The following is a 23,509-nucleotide window of genomic DNA, read 5'->3' as shown; positions in this document are numbered from 1 at the left end:
ATAATTTGAGAGTGTTATTCAATATGATGCCTGGTTTATTAGTTTGATTTTAATGTGTTGGAAAACTGTATAGAGAGCTTAGTCTTAGTGGCCATTACAAGGGAAGATCAGTTTCCAAGCCAGCTGCAGTGCTGCAAGCTACATTTTCTGAGAAAATTTAGGAATATATATATAGCTTGTCAATCTGTGCTTTTTCTAGTCTATGACGTGAAGGATCTTGTAAAGACTGAACTCATCACATATCAGCTGGTATAAACAGGTCATGCTCCATGCCATGAATTTTAGATTGTGTGTAATTCTCATTTATTTTTCTGTATTTTGAGTGCATCCCTGGAGTTTAAGCATGAAAAAAAGACTAGTTGAAAAACCTAGTGGATTTATCACCCAGCAGGTATTTGGTGACAGCTCTTGCCGCAGGGATTATGACTCTTCTCTTGTCACTTTCTCCTTGAGCACAAGCCACACAGCCTGGGAATTTAAAACACCAGCTAATGAGGGATTAGAGGCATGTAATTTTTAGAACCCTTGTACTGTCAGGAGAAAAAATAATAGTAGGTTTCCTCTGTCATTCACACCAAACTGATCTAAATTAGGTGGAGAGACTGCAGTGAAGGACACTTCAGTTTAAAACTCTTATTTTCATGTCAACCACATGGCATTTCCTGGTCAACCTCTTTGCCTCCCATGGGAAATGACAAGGCACATTCAGCTCTAGAGGTGGCTGAGAAGCTACTTGATTGCTTTTTGGACAGCAGTCTCAGATGCAACACAAAATATGGTTCAGATAATCACTATTGTGCTTGTTAAACTGGGGGCTTTAGGCTCATCCTATGCAGAGCTCCTTGGTGGTCAGAACTGCAGATTTTGGTGTTCGTGGTACCAGCTGTCTTGGTTTGTCCTAACCTCCAACACCAGCGTATCCTACAAGGATCTTAGAGATGTACCTTGCCAAACAGCAAAGGAGATGGCAAAAGGAGACAGTTCTGGCCAGAGTTGAGCAGACCCACAACTGGTTTTACCCACACCCCAGTGAAGTTAACTCTCCACGTTTCCAGGATGGGGGGAGGTGTAGTAACTGTGCTTCTACTTTTGAAAACAGGGTCTAAGGCTGCTATTTTTTTTTGTTGTTGTTGTTTTTTTGTTTTCCCAGGGCTCTCTTTAGCGAACTGATGTGAAAATTTATGGAGAGGTGATGCCTTGTGAAGGCTGACCTAGAATAGAGGTTAGATGGAATTAAAGAATAAAGTGGATATTTATTAAAAAGCCTCAAAGAATACACCTTGGGCAGTACAAGAGCCCAGCCAGGGCTACACCCAAGATGAACCCAAAATGATCACGAAATGGACAACCTTTCACAAGGTTTCTCACATTTATAGTTGTAGTCCATTAGTTTATTGGAGTTAATTGTCCAATTACAGCTTTAGATTATGAAGTCCCATCCTTCTTGTTTTTATGTCTTTATTCCACTATCGTTTATGTTCTTGGGCCTGAGATTTGGATCAGTTGTCCTTGGTCCCCAGCTAGAGAAGGAATTGTTTTGTCTACCTACTCTGTGAAGAGAGCTTACTATCCCCTAATATAAAACTCAGAACTACACACTAAAGCAGTACAGAATCTGAAAAATATAAAAGCTAAAATCTAAGGCATCAGAGGTTTAGACATAGTGAGACTTAAAGTGTGTAAAATGGTGGAGATGATGTTTTAAAATAGTCTTCCACATTGATAAAGAAGAGGATTTTAACAGAGAAGTAAAAAAATGGTCTGGCAGCAGTGGGCTACTTTGACCTTGAATTCATATAGCATTCTTAATACCATGATTCAATCAAGTAAGATAAATAACTCCATGCCCTTTGGGCACAGATTGCTATACACAGCGGGTACTTTCCAGCAATGCGGATATTCTGTCCAATCTCCTTAGAGACAGAGAGACTTTGGGCCAAGCTCAAACCCCTTATAAACACAGTTGAGAATCCTTCTTTGGTATTCAGCTATTTTAGATGTCATTTCTACTAATTTATCTTTTTAAAAGTCTGTTCAGCTGGACTGCTGCCTACATCTAGAGTGTGGAAAGTTGTTACACAGGGGTGCTCTGAACAGACAGATAAGCAACCCCAGCCACCAAAAGCAAAGCCCCTTTGGCAACTTCAGCATTTTCAGGCACTGATTACTGGCAGTGACAATCACTTCTAATGTACTCCCTGCCTGTAGGTATTGACGTGTTTGTTCTGATTCTCAGTCTTTGTTTAGGGCTTATTACTGTGATCACTTTTTCTGTTCTAGGTTTGCACATCAGCAGTTTAATTACAAAGACAGTTCTCTCTTAAATGTCAGCTTGCTATATTTTGCTGTCCCTGTAGCCATTAACTCCTTTGTACTGATTCATGGGCATGGTTTTACACAGTAGACCTTGCTACCAACCTTGACGTCAATTTTATTTGTCCTTCTAATTTAAAACAGGAAAAAAAAATAAAAAGAGGTCCTGTTTTTCCTCTGATACAAAAATGTTTGTGTCACGTTTATGTATGCACATTTACAGTTGCATGTGAGGAAGATATATACTCATGAAAATGGGGGACATTTATTTTGATGAATGGCAGTATGTTGCTTAGTGATACATCAAGTCATATCAAATTGTCACTAAGCAACTAAATGTGATCTGACATTATGAATTCCTTTTTGTGTGTTTACTGGTTTCTTAGAAGTGCAAGTATTTTTTTTTTTGCCCTCGTCACTAGTAATTAACTGTAAGAATCTGTTTAATGTGTTTATTTTCATCAGTTTTGGTTATTACTAAATCTCTTCAGTTTGTCATAATTTTTCTAATCCCAGATATCCCAGGGGGCAATGCACTCAGTTGCTCCAAATGTGAATTACAGCTAAGTGAAAATAAAAATACTGTATTTTTTATCATATTAGGTTTTGTGCCCTTCTAACTCTTATCACTTACACTAGGAAGTGACAGTCATCCACTGTGTCAATTCACTTACCAATTACAAAGGTATTTTTAGTTTGGGTCATGGTTTATTAGGTAGAAATAATGATGTTTTCTTATGGTACAGACTGAAACTGAAAAGAAACTAGTGAACCAGAAGGTGCAGGTAGCTGAACATAGAATCACAGAAGCAAAGAATGAGCTGAGTTGGGAGCAACCCATAAAGATCATCGAATCCAACTCCTAATCCTGCACAGGACATTTTAAATCACACCATATGCCTGAAAGCAGTGCCCAAACTCTTCTTGAACTCTGTTAGGCTGGTGCTGTGACCACTTCTCTGGGGAGCCTGTTCCAGTGCCCAACCAACCTTCAGGTGAAGAACCTTTTTCTAATATCCAACCTAACTCGATCATGCAATAGTCACAGTGGCCAAAACAGCCACCAATCTCCACTTCATTCATGAGATCCACTCTGTCGATAAGCAGATAAAGGAGGCCATCTTTCTGAGTTAGTTTCCCTTAGGACATGTTCCATAAAGTTGCCATCCAGGTATTTTAGGAATCTTCTGGCCTGGGCTGTACCAGCTGTGTGATGTTGCCACTTAATTTCTGCCAAGCTGAAGTCCTCTATTAGGACAAGGGCAGTTGACTTGGAAGTGTTCCTTGGTTCCTCATAGAATAATTCACTGGTGTCATTGTTCTGGCTGGAAGGTCTATAGAAGATTCCCAAGGTGATATTCACATTATATGTTACTCCTGTGATCCACTTGGTCCTTCTTCCAAGCCACCCCTTCTCAAAATTTGGTAGATATTTTTCTTGTATGATCATTTCCCCTCTTCATAGAAGCACCAGGCCATGTACTTTTTGGAGTGAGTGGTTGACTCAGGTGCTACTCAGCCTTTTGGGTGTCCTTCTGCAGGAATGTCTTGTCACTCACAGTAGTGACCATTATGATCCAATTATTAGGGAAATACTTCTGTCTGAATTAAGGTGAAAACGACACTATAGTCCCAAGTTAGTAGAGATTTTATTTAACAGTAAATGAGGGGGAGAGAAAGAGAGAGAGGGAAGGGTGAGAGGGGGGAGAAAGAAACACATTAAGTAGAAAAAGGTGTCACCACTCTGTAGATTTCAATGACACCCTGTTGCTCCTCTTCTTCCAGTCTCAGTGGTTGCAGAGTATCCATCAAGTGGTGGAGGGAGAGTCCAACAAACTCCCACACTGGTCCATTAGCACCACTCTCTTACAGCATGTGGGTGGGTACTGCAGGTGGTCAAATGTTAGCAGTTCAACCCCTTACACTTGCGGATACATTCATCTCCTTTGACCTGGGATATTTGGACAATAGCCCCACCTTACCCATCTCAAGGTTCTTTTGCCATCCAAATTAGGAGACATATTCAGGAAGGGGTGGGCTTCAGTAGATAGCAGCTGTTTCTTTACAGTTTGCTACTGTGGACAAAAGACTTTTGGTGATCTTAACAATGATTAAGCACTAACCATTTCAGTCTCTGGCAGTGACTCCAATGTAGAGCCATCAATTAGCTTGAAACCTTTTGAAAATGTGAATTATTTGGTAGGAAAGCTAAAATAGCTTTAACTTGCTCAGAGATCTCCATCTGTCTCCTCTGCTTTCCTCTGTGTCATCCTGAATATCACGACAACAGAAATGCTGGTTTTCTGTGGTGGACAGAGACCAACATGGGGGCACTCACCTCTCTTTCCTAGCTTGTGGATTTCGCAGAGCCCCCTTTGGCTTTATGTCTATGTTTCAGGGAAAAGTTGAGAAACAAAAGTGAATGTTTCATGCTTGGGGTCCTCTTGGGTCACTTGGCCAGAAGACACTTGCTCATCTTAATTGAGACTGAGAATAAGGTAAATATTAATTCCAGGTGGCATGGTGATGAACCCTGCATAGAATATGGATGTTGCTAAGAATAGAATTGCTGCCTTCCAGAAAAAAAAAAAAAAAAAAAAAAAAAAAAGGAGAAAAAGATTAATAAAAGCTTTGAAGGGCAGGAGTAACCATTAACTAAGCTGGCACCCTCCCAGACTTTGCTTGCTCAATTTCAGTCTTAGTTTCGGTCAGACTTTCTGAGCATTATTGGAATATAAATGTCACCTAAATGACTAGCAAATCAGTAGAGTAGCCCCTGCCTGATGAGAAGTAGATTCACCTGTCCTAAAAGAATTTGCTTGAAACTAGGGCAACGTCATATTTCTTTCAAATATGCAAGGATTGGCATTGCCCTCAAATGGTTCTGTCTGTGTGGGTGATAGGCAGTCTATTTGTATTAGTGTTGCCAACGTGATTTCAATGCTATGGTCCGCACTGCTTATCTTGCATGCCCATGTGTGCTGCTGTGTGAAGATGATCCAGGTAAAGTGAGCCTGCTGTGCCTTTGTCACATGTCCCTCACCACCTGCATCTGGGTCCTCTGCTGCAAGTTGTGAATGTGAGGGATGGTGGCAACCGCCCTGAGTGTACTTGGGTGGGAGTGGAGGGTGTAGTAAGAACCAGGCAAGGAGCGCCATCAGCTTGGATGGATGGCAAACCTGCCCTGCAGCCTCACTGGGGCAGAAGAGGTTAATAATTGCAAGAGGGCTGACTGCATCTTGCAGGGAACACTGTTGGGAATGTGTCAAACAGCACAGTGGGGCAGCACTTTCCATGTGGTCCCAGGGCAGTCGCTGCTTCCTGGTCCTCCCTCATCCCCCACTACAATGTTTATTTCAGGATAGCTCCTGATATATACATACATACATACACACATATATATATGTGTGTGTGTATGTATGTATGTATGTATGTATATATATGCACATAGGATTTGACTTGTTCAGTGCAGCACAAGCCAACAGCTTCTTGTGGAGAGGCACCTGTTTCTATACATTCCCTCCCTGAAAAAACATTATCAATACAGAATTGCTGTGTTTTACAAGATCATGTTAACTGCACCATACATCTCTGAAAATAAACAAGAAAATAAATATATTGGGTGCAGAAGCCTTGCTATACAAAGTGTTGTAAATCTGAGAGTATCTGTCTCTTCCCATGGATCAGAGGGGAAATCAACAATGCTTGACTTATCTTACACTCGCCTTCTTGCTTTATCTACCTTCTCTGCTTTTCAAACAATGAAAAGTGAAATCCTGACTGATTTTAAGACCCATGTTTTAAACTTATGTTTAGACTCCTTAGACAAGCTCTGTTGAGCTCCATTTGCCAAAGTTCTTCTCAATTTCAAAAGTGCTCAAATAAGTATAAACTCTTGTAATTTAAGTAATTTAAATTGATACAATGTTTTTTATGTGGTTGGAAGCTCTAAGTTATTCCATCATGGGTTCATTTCTACATCCATCTCTAGAGTTCAGAATATACACCTCAGGGAGGGAGGGCAGGAAATCCAGACTTTGCTCTTTTACACCTGCTCAGAAAGGGTTGACTTGGACTGGCATTGGACTAGACTGTACTGGATGAGATTGAGAGTACATAGCCATCTTAAAACAGTAGGGCTTGTTCTAGAAAAGGAACAGAAATGTAAAAGCAGCTGTGTCAGCTGTAATGCAGTTAATTCCATAGATGTGTGTCAGATGGAGAATGCTACCAGGTCATGATCCACCAATACTGGGAAGGCAGAAGAAAATTCTGGGTGCAATGCTGGTTCCTGAGGCTTGCTGTCTACACTGATAATATTAAATCAGTGTCAGGCCACAGACTTCAGCATTTGTAATCACTCATCCTGCTGGGCACAGTCATTGCAATTTTGGTTGGGCTGACTTGCACTCTCAGCCAGGTCTGGATTTAGTGTGGGCTGGGGGTGATTTTCAGCAGTCTGCCTGTATGATACCCCATCATTGTGGAGGCCAAGGGAGTGGTAAAGTGGCTGTTGGCTGCTCCAAGGCCAATTAAAAGTCTCATGAATATTTAATTTGGTGAAAGGAATGCAGTTATGGTGTTGGAAGCACACCTGATTTCTTGGAATAATTTGCATATTTTATGTAATTACCAATGTAGTTAACATTGATTGAAAGAGTGTTTACGTTTGCTGGGTCTTACACACTAAATATTGCTCACCAGCATCTATCTTCCGAGAGGGAGCAACACTTTGATGACCTGAGCCAGCCAGATGCAGCAACAGCCGACATGAAAGACAAGCAACCTTTCTTTTGGGCTGTTTTTGCAAATTTTAATAAAATGTTTCTCCTGCAATACAGATTTCTGGCCAGGGGTGCAAGTTTCTAGCATATATAAAAAGAATCAGTCAGTGGAGTTTTATCACTTCTCCTGAGGTTCTATACTGAAGAGCATTGAAAAATATTTAAGAAGCAACAGCAGAAAAGAAAGAGATGGTCTGGTTTTTTCAGCAGCCCAAGGAACTGTGTGAATGCCTCTGCCTGTGCTTTAGGACAGACTGATGCCTAAATTCACCCTGGAGCAAAAATTTCCTTGTGTCCAAGCAATTTCAAACTTGGAGGGAAGAGGAAGAAATCAGGCAGATCAGCAAAGGACCATTACTTGATGAATAAGGCAGTAGTGGCTGCGATGTTGAAATTGTTTTAGCTGTCACCTATTCATGAACTAGAGGTGTTGGTCAGCCACCAAGCTGCCAATGGGCACTTCCTGTCCATGTGTGAAAGAAGCTCCCGCTGGGATTGCTAAATTGCAAAAGGGTTTCTGTGAAATATATCACTGTGAATGGAACATCAGGATTTTGAGGAAAGTACCATCTATTTTAATCCAACTTTCTTCTTGTATTTTTGTGAGTTCTAACCTCTTTTTACACCTTTAAAGTCGCGGCTTTTGCTTGTGGTTGTTATTCTTTATCCTGGAGGTGCAGGCACTCAAAAGATTCCCAAAGCTTTCTGTCCTGATCTTAAATGTTTGTGAAAGCTAAATTGCCTCTGATATGTACCTTCTTAGTGTTACAATTTCTAGGAAATATATATTCATTTAATTTCTAAGAACTAATAGGTAATGGAGATTAGTTGGATGACACAGAAGCAATTAATTGAAACATCCAAGAATTCAGAGGTCTGTTAGAGCAAGGGTGTTGCTTTGTAGCTGATAACATTTTGCAAAATTGCAATTAGGATAAGACAAAATTAAGCAAATTCAAAAATATATTCTTCTTAGAGCAGCAGGTATTTTTTTTAATTCACACACAACTGTAAAAAGACTTTTTGATACAACCATTCAGGAGGGATGACTTACAGTGTCTTGTGTGCATGTAGACAACAATCCACAGCTACATGCATGGTAATTACCATGACAAGACTTGGTTGCTGTGCAGTCTTGGTCAAAGTGGTGGTCACAGACCAGATCTGCCAGCTGGCGGGGGAAGACAAGAGAAGTGGTGGCGAAAAATCCCTGAGCAAATCCAAGGAACACAACATCCACTGAGTTTATAGTCACTCAGGTTCAGTTGGGAACACCCAGGTACCTCACCCGGAGCAGGGGCTTCACACTGGGTGATGTAATATTGCAGATCATGTCCTTGACATCTTCTAATGCAACATAGCTACCACTCACACCAGCTTATTATGGCCCATTGTGGTTCACCAGCAGAGATGAATGATCTCAGGCCACACCCCAATGTCCTGGTACTTCCCAGGGAGAGGAGGGGGAGCCCCAAAAGCCAGTGGTTTGTGCAAGGGAAGGCAACTCAGCATGAGAAGAGGCACCACAGGATTTGTCTCCTATCTCACTCCTAGGCCATCATCCACCCTCTGCTTTATCAGATCAGAAGCTCACCTCCTCCATTTCAACAAAGCACCCTGGCTGTCCACAAATAAAGGAGTGCTTTGAGTCATTATGCCTAAACAGTTTGGTCTCTCACAGTGATGCCAATAATTTGACAGCCTTTCCAAGCTGAGCTGTACTTGCTTGGAAATCAGACTGCATCCCATAGACCACTATAACAGAATAGAATGAAAGAAAATACATTAAGGAAAGAAACATGAATCATGTTAAAATACAGAAATTTGTAAGGGGTCCATGACAACGAATGGTGGGTCAAGTGTTACTGGGTTAACCACATGTCTGTGGAGGGCTGAATTTAAACCTTGCTTTGGTTTCATCACTGGCCCTATTTGTTTGTGCCACAAAATAGCTGACAAATACGGCCTAGCTAAGGTCCAGAGTTGGAATAATAGGTTATCTGTAATCTAAAAGCACAGGAAAACCTCCACGGACAGTATCTTTGATGCACACTTGGCACTTACTAGTATTGGTAGAGCAAGTGACTCATCACTGCACTCTCAACCCCAGGAAAATAAATGTTTAAATGTCTTGTGTGAACCAGTGGAAAACCTGATTAATTCAAATGTAGAACAGGAGAAGGAAGTTTAGTTGTGCAAGAATAGCTCATATTTCAAGGTAATTGTCAAAGTCTGGTAGTAATTGATTCCCCCAATATTGGAGACAGGAGCCCTCTGTTGGGAGGTCTGAAAGATTTGACTAAAGGAGCAAGGATTATTCTTCTCCCACCCAATGGTGTGCCTCTGTTGCTATGAATGATTTGCTCTCTGTCACATTTGAATGCTTCTTATATGAATATTCAGTTCTGAATGGATAGAAACTTGGTATGAAAAAGAAAAGGGAAAGTAGCTGAGGAAGTCTCTTGAACAATTTGCAACTCCCACACGTAATCAGAAACTACTTGCTGTGCTGTACTGAAAACAGTGAAATCCCATTGCTGCATTGTGGAAGCAGCAATTGGGAGTTCACAGCTCTTCTCTCTCTTGGCCTCAGTTTCAGGTGGAGCCAGTCCATTCTTAGGTCACATAGAGCTAGCTGATGTCTGTGGCCATGCCATGTATAGGCTTTTTCATTTCTAGAGGCTAGTGGGAAAAAAGCCTATTGTGTATTCTAGATTTTTAAACATTTATTCAATTTTTTATTGCAAATACTTGTATAATTTTATACGTATGTAGATGAATATATGGAACTCCAAAGTATACTTTCATTAGTAATCTAAAAGTGCTTAGTGTAAAATGTGATATTTTTGCATTTCTTTACAAGTAGAAGTCCTTAAGTATTTTCTATTAAAAAAAAAAACAGATAAAAAGTAATACAAAGAAAAGCTTGCTATCAGTTGGCTAAATTGTTTGTGTTGGCCTGTGTAACAGTGCAGAGTGGAATTATTTTGCTTTACATGATTGTTCTTGTAACTAAGGAAACTTCAGAGCAGCTGTTGACTTATTCTTGGTTTGTTTGCCAGTTAAATTTCCTAGAAAAAAACAAAGAAAATAAATTTGGGGAAACTAGAAATCAAAATGGGCACATTAATTATTTCTCTCTCTTTTCTTTATAACTGAGATACCTTGCATGCCTCAGCAAATTATTGTTGAAGTAACTGAAGTACTAACATAAAAAGCTTTAATTGAAAATATATCTCCTGAGAATTTAAATTCTTTAGCTGTGGGCTCAGACCTCCAAGATTTTCATACATATTGCTGAAGGCTAGTGCACTGGGACATACAATCTTCAGCAGTGGATGATGCAAGTAATTAATTATTATAAAAACTACTCAGTTTTCAGATTTTCCTCACCACTGAGCTTGGTAAAGCACCAAAGTAGATATGTTCTTGCCCCAAAGAACCTTCATTTTTATTAGCATGAAATATGGGGAGAGAAAGCTTAGCAGAGCCATGAGGATTATTTTTTAAAGATAATCCTCACAGTGTCTTCATTCTCAAATATTTTGCAGTTTTGCTTTATTCTTAATTCTTGGATTTTATTAAAGAAGTGAGGCTTAGGAAATTGTACCAACTTTCCGTATGCCTGCCTACAGTATATAAAAGATACCACGTTTCTGAAAATTTCAGAACTGAGAAATTCTGAGAAGAGCAAAGATCTAGTTTTTGTCCCCTGTGAAGAAAAAGTCAGTAAGAAGAGAGAGACAACATGAAGCTGTTGGGAAATTTACCATAAAAACACATCTCAGAAAAGCTATGCATAGCTGGGCTGGGTTTTTAGAGAAAAATCAACAATGCATCTGGACATGGAAATATGAAAACTCGTCTTTTTTAATAATTAAAACCTCATTGCTCTGTGGTTTTGCTCTTATTTTGTTTTATCTAAGCTCGTAAAAAGTTTGGATACAACATGGATTAAAATTTTAAGGGCTGAGCTCTGAAACTTTCAACAGGGTTCCCAGCAGGACCTGATGGGTTCAAACACTGTTGAAAACCCAAACAGAGACTGATCTGCTCTGAAAAGTCATCATCAGGATAAGATGTCCTTATTCATCTGGAATATAGGTCCTCATCCTGGCAGCCCAAAGAATTTTTTCAAGGGTTGCTTTAAAGAATATTTCCCCCATTTTCTTCCTCCATTTCTGAGAAGAGCAAACTGTAGACATCAGCTCCCTATTGGACATAGCTGAAATAATATCCACCTTAAAATCTGGATGAGAAAATATTTTCACAATGGGACTTTTTGATCTCACACAGAGGTTTGAACCTTCAGATGTATGTAATGCTAAAGCCGTGCCCTAGATATCCCAATGATGTTTTTCTCTCCAGTTCATATACTGTAGAGGAATGTTTTATAATACCTGAAAAGATAACAGAAAGAGCAGTTGTTAGCCATCAAATGGTGGTTTTTCTAATGAAGTTTCTCAGGAATCAGTAGCAGCCATGCATCTTGACAACAATTTTATCAACGTTCTATAAGTAAACCACAAATAAAATTTAAATGATTTGTAGTGAAACCAGGTCAGCCACTTTTAGAGATGTGAGGTACTTGGTGACTGCAGGAAAGGATTGCTCTAAAACCTGTTTTCTTCTCAGGAATTCAAAGCTTTCTAGCTAGAAATAGGAGCTGTGAAAACATTGTGGAATTCATCAAAGAGCTGATAGGGAACACGGCAATGTAGAAGGCTAAAGCAGTTAATGAACATGGATAGGAATGGAAGAGTGAGAAGGTGTTTTTTGTTTAGTATGTGGCATTATTGAGACTGATATGGGAAGGCTGAATCCTCTTGGCAGTATTTTTAGCAGATCTGAAAAACTGGAAAGCTCCAGAAAGAAGCACAAAGAAAAAAAAAACAAAGGAGTCCATTTATCAGCCTCAGTAAGGGACATTTTTTGGCTAGGCTGAAGGAAATGTTTTTTTTTACAGTGGTAAAAACTTGCAGGAAGTCCTTTCCCTTCTTCTTTTTGCATTCGATGTCTGTCAGTATTCTATCAAATGGTATGATTTAAGCATGACAGACATCTTCAGTAATGTTCAGGGGTTGGTGCTGTGTGACCCCAGAGACAAATCTGATTTAATCCTTTTTGTTTCATGCTGGTATGGATATTTGTAATGCTCAACTCTCACAGGACATTTTTTATCAGTAGACCTTGGAACAAGTTGCAAATTATTTTTTTGTCATCTCTGTTTCTCTTTCATAGAAATTGAAATGCAGAGAAGTCAAGTGACAAAGATGTAGGAACAGAGACTGTACTCCCTCAACACCTCTGTCCTGAGCTGCTTGACTGACTTCTGACTTCTCCTGCCTTCTCTGGGTAGTACCATATCTATTGCAGCAGCTTTCAGCCCAGTTATTATCAACTCATTATTTCTAAGTTTTAAAATGAATGGAGCTCAACTGCCAACTGCAGATCAGCACCGGATTGTGAATGATATCCCACTACAAAATGGGTAGAATTGCTAGTGTGGTTTTCTGTGAAACTGAAAGTGGGCTGGACAGATCTTGTGAGAAGGCAGTGCCCAGAAAAAATGTCAAAGTTCTGATCAAAAGCAGCTGATAGCTCATAATTATGGTAAATATCCCAATATAATTCCAGCTACATATGGGTATCAGATGTTAACAAGAGCAGTGAAGACCATAGAGACAAGACTATGTTTGTCTTTCTTTGCTTTATCTTGTAGTGAAAATGTGAACCAGCATTTTAACCTTCCTATAACTGTATTTTCACACTGAAGAAATGTGAATAACATTTCCCAAGTTTTTAGCAGCTCCTTGAAATCCTTCACTTGTGAGGTGTCAGAGGTCAGTGATTGTGTTTGTTGTTTGGTTGTATTTTTTCCACAACAATACATAGAGAAGCAGAGGATAATACAAAGCAGTTAATTCTCTTAAATATGTAGGTCATAAATATCTAGAACAAAATAATAAAAGGGAGATTCAAGTTTATTGAAGACAACAGGAACAATAGAATATACGTATAATAACATTTGATTAACTTATTTTAAAATAAATGTGGTGGTTTAATTTGTGTGTATTAAGTATACCCAATATTTTCTGTTAATTCAAAACTCTATGATATAAAAGAGCAATATCTCTACTTTTGAGATGTAATTTTTCCAATTTTAGATGTGATGATCTGAGAAAACCTGAATCTATTTGCTAGAACCATTTTGTTTAGCTGCTCTTATAAAACTCCTATCACAATTCACAGGTTTTATCTAACAAGAAAGTGCTAATAAAGTCTGTGAGCTTTAAAAAGTATCTGTGCTTAAGAAGAAAAAGAAATACCAAATAATAACAAATACAACAACAAAGCACAAAATGAAAATGGTAGAAGTGTATTGCTCTTTGCAGTAATGTGCCATAGAGTAATGGCTTAATTTCCTGAGGATCAACTGAAATTCAACATTTTGAAGATAACTTATCGTTTTCAGTGACTTTTTCAAAGTAGTATCTTGAAAAGGTACCCAGCAGTCTTATCAAAAAGTGACTTGAAGACCAGATATCTGTAAAGCTCCTTTTGCGTTGTAGTCAATGAACCAGGACAAGACTAAGAAAACAAGACCTGTACACAAAGTGTGTACAAAGTGTGTTTAGGTTCAGCGATTACTGGGACTCTGAACCACTGTCATCCCATTAATTGTTAACTTGGGTAAATACATTTCAGACTACCTCAAAACCAAAAAAAAAAAAAAAAAAAAAAAAAAAAAAAAAAAAAAAAACCACCCAAACTTAGAATGCTTATAGTGGCCTCTTGGAGGCCCCTTTGGCCTTTATGCCCCAAATATTAAAATTTGTATTTGGTGTGTTTGGTGGGATCCTTCAGGATAGTCCAAGCCTTGACCAAAGGACTCTCTGGTTTGCTTTTGGAGGCTGTGCACCTGCAGATAACTTTAAAAATCCCTTGGCTGAGAACAACATCTGTGTTGTAGAGTGCTTGATGTCACATATGGACAGTGTATTTCCAGTGCCATCACTTCAATGTTGCACTGATTTGAGTGGACATAAGACTGGGGTCCTCAGGAAAAAATATTTTTGAATCAGTGCTTTGTGTGTGCTCTTTCTTCTACAAATATGCAAATGCATTTGATTGTTTTCTTCATGAACTAAAAGTGAGAATTAATGTATTGTCTAAGACTGTCTTGTTTTCTTGTAATCAGTAATGCAATAGTTAATAATTATTGTGTGTTATTTGTTATGTAAGTTTTCCCTTTGCTTTCTTTTATTTTGGTGCAGCAAATATTGTTCCACCAGAAGATAAAATGTGACTGTGAGCAATGTTTTTCTACATTTTTAACATCATTAATATTGATTTACTAATTGTATACTAAATTTCTTCAAGTGACTTTACCACCATGGTGATTCTTGTTCGTTCTTCTTAGGAAGGAACATCTGTTTTAAGTTCAACAGATGAAAAAGTATTCTGATTGTAACCAGTCAGTGAAGAAAGATATATCTATATATCTATATGTCTATATATGTGTATGGTACTGAAAAATATGACAAACAAGTATTTGAAGCAAAACAATGTAAGAACAATATGAATATACTATAGAAGCCAAATTTTTAAGCCTTTTAACTGTACCTTACCTCAGTGCATATTAGTGAAATGATCTCCCTAGTCCACGTAGAGAAGCATATATGTTGCCGTACTTCTGCTGGCAGCCCCTTTCGCCTGCCTTAGTTTGCCACTTTTTAAAAATTTTTGCACAACAACCCTCTAAATAATAATAATAATAAAAATCAGCAGCAGCTCAGTGCATCTCAACCCCTCAAAATGGCCAGAGTTCACTGTTCAGAGGCAAAACCTGTGAGATCAACAGCTTTGAAGCAGTCTGCACAGATTAAGTGTCTTGATGGACTGTGTTGAGATTGTTCAAATAATATCATATCCCTAATGTGATTCTGAGCGCTTCTTTTTCCTTCAATATGTAATCATCTTAATTTCAGTTATGTAACATTTGTATGCTTGTATAAGACACTCTCTCAGCCTTGAGAGTTTTTTTTTAATGCTAGATTTTCCTAGGTTCCACTTAGATAGTTCTGAATGTGAAGTGGCTAGTTTCCACCTGCTGCTGGGTAAGGTGGAAGAAGAGAAAACGAAGATATATTAAATTTTATTGTTACCTCAGACATCAGAATACCAGATTAGAACTAAGGTCTTAAATTTAATAAATGTTTGCCTTGGATGCCAAAGTTACCTGAGGGCCTCACAATGTTTTTTCTATTCCTGATGGTTGCTCACCAGCTCTTTTAGAAAGAATTGCTTGTGAACCTTATGCTTCCAAGAGAGTAGATCTAGATACTGTCCAGATGTGGTTTGTCATCTTGTCCATGCTGATCACTGTTGCTTTTCCCAGTAATCTTAAGCTTCAGGAGGCGTAAGTTGAAAGTCTCACCATGCCAATGACATGGTTGCACCATGAAATTCAAGTTTATCAGAACTTGCAGGCCAGTTTTCAAAATCGTTTACCATGATGAGACTGAGTGAAATCCAAAAGAATCACAAAAATAGTAACAAAAGTGGCAACGGAAGTAATAACAGGAAACTGTTTCAACTAATGTTGAAAATTCTGCTATGGAGATATGTCCTATTTTTCTCATGTCAGTCCTCTTTCAGAATAGCTAATCATGATATGGAAGAAGGATGTACACAGAGCCTAGTTTGAAAGGTTTAGTTCTCTAATATCCTTATCCCAGGGATACTGAGTACTTCTCTACTTTCTGTGCAATGGCTTTTCCAGCTCATATCATAAAGAAATGGCAATTAGGCTTCACTATTGAATTTTCTCTTCTCCCACTCTCAGGCCCAGCCCAGAATATGCAAAACAAGAATGAAAAGCAGGAATTGTCTTGCTACTAATGGAGCAGGCAGGTGGTAACCCCATTCTCAGCTCCTCATGTGTATGGGTGATGGAGAAAGGCTGTAATCAACCAAGTCAGAATAAAGTGCCTTTGTGCGAAGCGATCTCTGAATGTTGCAAACCCATGGTTGCCTGGCAATCTTTTTAAGCTTTTGATACTGCTAATTTTTTATGTATTTTTCACACAGCACCATCCTTAGATGATTACTGTAGCTGATGCCATACAAAGAAATCTTTATATTGTCCATGTTAGATGGTTTTGCTGATAAGATTGCCTGCTAGCAATCTTCTTATTGTCCTGTGATGATTCAATGTGATTTTTTACAGGACATGAACATGAGCTGGAAGCCTGGGAGTTATTGGATCAGAGTTCTGATCTTGGCAATAACAAAACATATTGCATGGTGGTATGTGAATGGCAAAAATCCACTGTGTTCCCATATCACGGGCTGTTCAGTGGAGAAATGACAAGAAATGATGCCTACCTCAAGCAGATGTTGGTAGACTGTATTATTGTAAGGGATGGCAAGAGTTCCTGCAGTCAAGCTGTGAGCATACACAGATGGTTATTTGGACATTTTATTAGTTTTCCTACAAGAGGTACTGAAAGCTTTGCTCTAACAGATAATTGTCACCTCTGCTATTGTTGCTTTGAATTTCCTCACCTTCCAGATGCTGCTATGGCTGACACACTTTTAAAAATAAACTTCATTTTCCACTTTTTCTTTCTTGTCACATGCTTCCATCTCATTTTACTTTCCATTTTGCCATTCAGATCTCATCTCCTTTTCTCCTCCTCTTTTTTCCTTTTCTCACACCTCTGTTTTTAATTCTTGCATCTCCCTCCTTTACATTGTTTTTCTTTTCCTTCACAGTATTTTGTCCTCTCTTCATTTCTTGTCTTTCATTTTCTATATTTTTTTTCTACCACTAAATTCTTTCCTCTTTTTCCTTTCTACTCGGTATGTTAATAAAACATTTGGCCATTCAAACATTTTCTGTCTCTGCTCTTCAGGCTTCTAAATTATTGCTATAGTTCTACCAAAACTTAATTAGCACATCAAAGAAGAGCTGTCCTCATTTAGGCAGGATTTCAGCCTTTCCAGATTTTTTTAGCATGTTTGACCTAATTAGAAGTCCTGTTTAAAATGACACTTCTACAGAAGCAGGAGGAAATTGTACAAGTTGTTTCCAGGATATTGAACAAGTCTTACACAGAATTTGAGAAATACAAAAATGTTAGATTTTTTATTGAGGTGTTAAAATAATACTGATGGTTAGATATAATAACATCCATCTTTTATGATAATAGCACATTCTTTCCCTATCAAGTAAATATATTCATTTTAATATAATAAGTAATAATCCTGTGTCAAGACCTGCAATTGCTCCATTTTATGACAGCAGCCATTATGTTATGAATTATGTGCAGGAAACCCACTTTTTTGATCATATACTTTTTATGGCTTTCTTGTTCCTAATGAGGTAAATTCACTTTCCACAGAGCCCTCATAAGAACTGTATATAATAAATGGGTGAGTGCTATGATTTCCCTTCTGTAAGTGTAAGTTTTTACGTTCTCTAACTACAAAGTCTTAAGCCTATGCTGTAACTGTTTGTTATTTTAATTCTGAATCATTACTGGTTCCTTCCAACACTGTTTCTGAGATGGTGAGTCTGCAGTTTTTTTATTTTTTTATAAAATCTGTTAAAATTAAGAGTGGCAGTAAAATGAAACATATTAACAATCACACTGATTAATAAATCAGGAGAATAATTCACTTTGGAAAATGGAAAATTCAAAATTCAGAACTGTCTGGGAACTGTAATCAGGAGCACACGTCCTTCTGAAATGCACAGGGATACTTAGGCTGACAGATGTAGCTTGTTTAGCACAAAAAGAATTTTTTTCTTCTGCAGGCAGGATCTTCTGTGCTCTGTGTCATGTAGGAGCCCAACACACTGGCATCTCACTGACCTTAAAAATTATAAGCAGCAGCTTCTGCTGGCTTAGTTCTGTTGACTTGGAGGGAGTTAAAAAAGCAGAGAATTTATTACTACATCCAGTTTCCTTAAATTCCCAGGAACATACGGATGCTCCAAAGGTGTGTCTTAAAACTCCACAGCAAAACTTCAGTATATAAATAAGACAGGCTGCTGTAAAAATGAAATACGTTGCCTGTTCCCTCCTTCTGCAGCTGAGCTCCACAGGGCAGTAAGGATCCTGCATTGCATGTTTGCAAGTATCTGAGATAATCACTTATAAACCCAGTATTTTTCAGACCTATTTTAGTCTCTGCCTGGGGTTCATTAAACACTGCTATGACAAAAAGGTAAAAAGTGGGTGTGTTTTTTTTTTTTTTTTTTAATGAACTGTTCTATATCTGGAATGACTTGGAACCAAAGGCTGAACGTGGGAGAAAATTAGAACCAACTGAATAATGTACTAACTCTGCAAACACTAACCTTGAGTAGGTTATGTTAGGGTATGTTGTCCATTACAGTTTCTACATGTAGAATAGTTATTTAATAAAGAATGCCCTGTGAAGGTCAGACTCAGAAGAAAGGCAGCCTGTGCTGTGTAGATATTTGTAGCTAATTTTGCTACATAGGAAATATGCACTTTGAATAGTGGAAGATTTTGATGTTACAATTCACTTTCATTTCAGTGGTCACAGTAGGGTCCCTGCATCTTCCAATGCACCAGATCAATAAATCAGAGATTGAATAAGCCTCACTGAATATGTTCCTTGGCTCTGGTTCATTTTCTCATGAAGACTTTGGCCATCTGTTTACTGACTCCAGCTCAAGGGGGAGCAGACCAATAACATAAAACAGAATTTTCATGCCAAATAGCCTGAAACCTAATGGCCCTAGATTATGTATGGATTATGAATATACAAGCAGAATACTGATTTCTTGAATCAGTAAAAAGCTGAAAGAAATGTGCCTTCATTTGACTGGAACCTGAAATATGACAAAAATTTAAGTGTGCAATGATGCATTTCAAGATGACATTCAAAGTTTTGGGCACCTTATCATATAAATTTGGTTATTTTCAGTATTTTCTAGGTATTTTTCTGTGTGACTGATGATGTAATGTATATTCTGATTAAGGAAACCAGTCCAGAAATAGCTGCATTTTGGTGGTCTCATGTTTTATCTGTGATCACTGAGTTTACTCCACATCTTTCAGGGTGATGCACAGTTGTTTCAGTTATTACAGTAAAGCAACCACTATTGACCAGTGGCTGTAGCTGTTTGTCATGGGATTGGAAGATCATTATTATTTTGGAATATAAATTTTCAGAATTTTCTCTATTCTTGGTCTTTTAGCACAAATGAGGGATTTGTGAACAGCATATTCCCTTATACTAATGTCTTTCTAAGCATCACACATGGCAGCAGGAATGCTGACAAAAACAAACAAACAAACCAAAAATTAGGCAGCAAAATTCCACAAATTCTATAAAACCACCATCTTCTTTTGCCATATAAGATGCATATCAATAAAGGCAGATCCTGTGCTGTATAGTAGACTGGCAGATTTCCCAAGAAGTACAGAGCAAAACTAAATATCTTTCATTAAATACCATTAAAAAATATATATTTTGGTATAATTTCATGCTGTAGCAGATTAGCTGTGTGAAGTGACTTACACAAGAAAGGAGACTGCGTATTATGGCAGCCATTAAAGTAAATGTTGCTACTATTCCATTAATTTAAATGGGAAATTCTGAGTGTGCTAAACCATTAAGAAACTTGGTTTGCAGCAAACACACAGGGACATTTCTTTTAGAAACAAAGGACCTTGGACTGTTCCAAGCAGAATTCTGTTTGGGAGACTAACAGTCATACACAATAAATTCATTTTCTATGGCTCATCATCAGCTGGAGGTGCTCAACATGCCCCAGTGAAACATTAGGTAAGTGTAAAATGAGGCCTTGTGCTTCAGAGATATGTTAGGGATAATAAGTCTTTTCAGAACTGAGGAATGCTATTAGTGGAATTTTCCAGGAATTAACAGTTTTTGGTAATGTGATAATCCTGATTGTGTACACTTTTTGGACTTTAATGAGTGCCGACTCAGCAAAATGGTCCCAGAAGAGCTTACTTTGAAAGTTATTTTCTTAAAAATATAGCCCTTCTTTCTTAATAGCCAGTATGAACTCTGCGAGCAAGCAGTGGATATAACACCACAACAGAGAGAACTCATAGGCACAGGGAACAGGGCAGAACTTATCATCGCTTCCAGTTAAATCTTGAGTTTCTCTGTGGTAAATATGAGAAAATACAGTAGTATATAAATAATCAATGCATTTGATTGCATTTTCAATAGCATTTCTATTGTGTCTTGATTACTTGCAGTGAAATATCATCCATACACTAGAAGTGTACCTGTGCTAGATACTGTAAAAACACATGAAAAAGAGTTAGTTCCTTTCATATATGCATTTTCTTTTACCTGTTAGAACAGGAAAACAGATTGCTCTGCAGAGAGCAAGTGGAATGTGCCTCCATGGAAGTATTCAAATCTCAAGTGGACAAGGCCCTGTGTAAATTGCTCTCAGTTTGAAGCTCTGAGCAGTGGGTCTAGAGGTCCCTTCCAACATATAAATATTGAGTGATGCTACTTTGTACTTTGAGTTATAGACAATTATGCACTTCTACTGTAATCTCAAGGGCATATGGAAAGATACTTGAAATGTATTTTGTTCCACAGAAGGTGTTTGAGGTGTACAGGAATAGTCAGAACACCTTTTTCTGTTTACTCAGTGATACTGATCATATTCCATGACACCTCTCACAAAGTCAGTTCCAGTCAGGCTGAACAAAATTCTACAGAATAAACTTCTTAAGGTGCAGAAAATAGAGCAAGCCAGCCAAATTTAAAAAAATTATCTCAATCACCTCTCAAATAAAGCTGGATTTTTTTCCAATTTGTAGCTCAAATGCAACTATCAACAACCATGTTTTGTCATGGTTAGGGTTTCTTCCTTTTTTTTTTTTTTTTTTTTTTTTTTTTTTTTTTTTTTTTTTGTGAGGTTTGCTGCTCACAGGAATTTTGAGCAAAATTAAATCAGGGTGAAGAGAAATGTGCCCTTGACCTGAGGTATGATAAGGTTCTCCTGCCATGACGCTGTGTTGTGTCCTACAGATGCTTTTTGTGTGTGTTTACACTAGTTGAATGGATTTGCTCTATTTGCAGTAAGTACCTTCAAAAGATGAGGACAGCAAGACCACAGAAACATCACACAATTATATGCTCTTGGATTTGAAAGTGTTGTATCTCCCAGATATGATAACAATAGTACTAGTTCTGATTCCATACCTGGCAGATATTTAATGCTGAATATAGCCAAGAAAATACTGCAGAATGCATGAAGAGAATTGCACTCTGAACATCTTTAGGACTATGAGGTTAGTTTCATGTTAATGCCAGAAATCTGATTTTCTGAACTGTTGAGGAAAAAACAGAAAATAAGAATAATGTGTGAAAAAAGTAATGAAAACTCTTATTTTGTTTTAGATTGCCAAAGAAGATTTTCCGTTCTTTTTCTCCACTGCTTTGGGGAATAGAAAGCCTACTTTAAAGTGTAAATTACACATTTCATTGAATTTGTTGCAAATTACAAAAAACTCTATGAAGTTATTCTTTATAGCAATCCTCTCAACTGGAGCAGAACTGAGAACTCCCCCTTTGTCAAGTGGTCTGCAAGTCAAGCACTTGCAACAGGAGGTGCAGAAGCATATACCCATTCACTGGGGCTAACTGGAGACACCAGAGCTCCCTTATGTATTCCCCTACCTCCAGTAGGTGTACAGATGGGATGTATGATGTTACATCTCCTCAAGGTCACTGCCAGCCATGGGCTTCACACTGTTCCTAGTTCAGTTGTGTAGTAGTTCACCTCATGCCCATTTTGCATCCAAGGAGAAAGCATATTCTCACTGGGCTAGGCTATGAAGTTGCAAATATTAGATTTTTTAGTGCTGTCTTTTTGCTCATACAAAAAGACACATACAATCTCACAATTTTGGTCCTAATTTCTTGTTTCATGCTGACAGTGAATATATTTAGAGTACTTTATGCAACATAGAAAGGACTTGATTGTTCCCACAGCTTTAAAACAGGTGGCCCAAGTTAGGTGGCTTTAGACTGGAATCAAAGTTATCTGCAAACATTACTTGTTTGCTGTTGTTTGTCAAAGATACAAGGGTTTTTATACTTTGATGCATTAAGGAAAAAGAAAAGCAAACCTGCAGAATATAATGAAAAACTAAAGAAAAATTGCACAGATTGCATTTTAATCTCCACTAAGTTTTTCTACTGTACATCAAAACAACTAGAAGAGTTTACAGGAAATTCTTCTTCCTGTGACTCAGCTATTGAAATTAATGGGGCTGTTATACAATTCAGAAACTTGAAAATGGAATTTATCTTATCATACTCTTCGGGTGTAAAGAAATGTATCAGGCAGACTACGTCTTCCAAAAGCTTCTATTGTAATGAATGTGGTATTCATAATTTTTCCTATACAAGTTTATTTTAGAAAAAGAAAATGAATAAAAATGGGTTATTTAAAGTCATTTGTGAATTCACTCAATATTTTGAAAGAATAAGAAAAATGTCTTGGCCATTGCTAGATAAAATGGGTATCTTTAATATTACAGAAGATAGTTATACAACACAGACTGATCTCTTTCCTGTCCCTTGCTACAGTTTTTCAAGTTGCTGGGTAGGTGCATTAAGGCTTTTTAGCTCATCTAAGCCATGCATTGCAACTCTTCCTCAGAAGTGCACTGGTAAAAGACCTGTCTGCATTTCAGGTTCGGCACAACATGGCTTTCATTTGCAAGTCAGGAATGGAGAGAATGCACCTTGTGCCTATCACCTCAGTCTGAGCTATGGTAGCTGGAAAGGGAGGACACCTCATGGGCTTGAGGACAGCAGTTAGCTCCCTGCGAGAAGATGGCAAATGGATCCTCTCCTAAACCTTGTGCTCTGTGCAGCTCTCACACTTGCTCACAGCCTAAAATGTATCCTGTCCCACATAAAGCTGCAAAAATTAGTGTGGGAGGAGGGCTGTAGGGAAGGAAGGGGAGGAATGAGGAAAAGGTGAGATAGTCAAAAAGTGGCAAAAGACAATTTTCTAAAGGCAATTAACATTTTTCCATGATTTTGTGTGAGTAAATGAGCACTTGGAGCCCAGTTGTGTAACACAAAGAATGAAAAGAAGGTCCCTGACTGTTAAAGCTTCTTGATGCGGGATCTGCTTTGTGGCATTTGGGGATGAAAAACTGCTCCAGCGGAGGCTTCTCTAGCAACTCTCAGCTATGCTTTGTCTTGACAATGCCAAAGGCAGAACTGCATAAATCAAGCAATTTGTTGGCTCATAGCTAAAAAGGTACAGAAGAGTCATTGGTTTATATCCATCAGAAAAAAAAACCCCAAAAAATCCCCAACCCCATGCCATCTTTTATTCTTTTGTCACTGAACAGAAT

General features: G+C 38.2%; 1 long non-coding RNA gene across 2 annotated transcripts in view; it reads right to left on the bottom strand.

Moving 5' to 3' along the window:
- Positions 1–6,573: 6,573 nt before the first annotated feature.
- The window catches only part of LOC140684292 (uncharacterized), a 34,829-nt gene continuing 17,893 nt past the window's right edge, over positions 6,574–23,509 (bottom strand). The window contains exons 3-4 of one of the 2 annotated variants that reach the window (XR_012056354.1): positions 11,498–11,609; positions 6,574–10,168 (exon numbers count right to left, since the gene is read on the bottom strand). This is a non-coding gene — a long non-coding RNA (uncharacterized lncRNA). Of the gene's footprint in view, positions 11,610–23,509 lie in introns of both variants that reach the window. The other variant, XR_012056353.1, reaches the window with a different exon arrangement.

The sequence above is a fragment of the Taeniopygia guttata genome, chromosome 1, assembly GCF_048771995.1.
Source record: "Taeniopygia guttata chromosome 1, bTaeGut7.mat, whole genome shotgun sequence".
Lineage (NCBI taxonomy): Eukaryota > Metazoa > Chordata > Aves > Passeriformes > Estrildidae > Taeniopygia > Taeniopygia guttata.
Note: the sequence above shows the minus strand (reverse complement) of the source record. Positions and strands in the feature narration are given on the sequence as shown.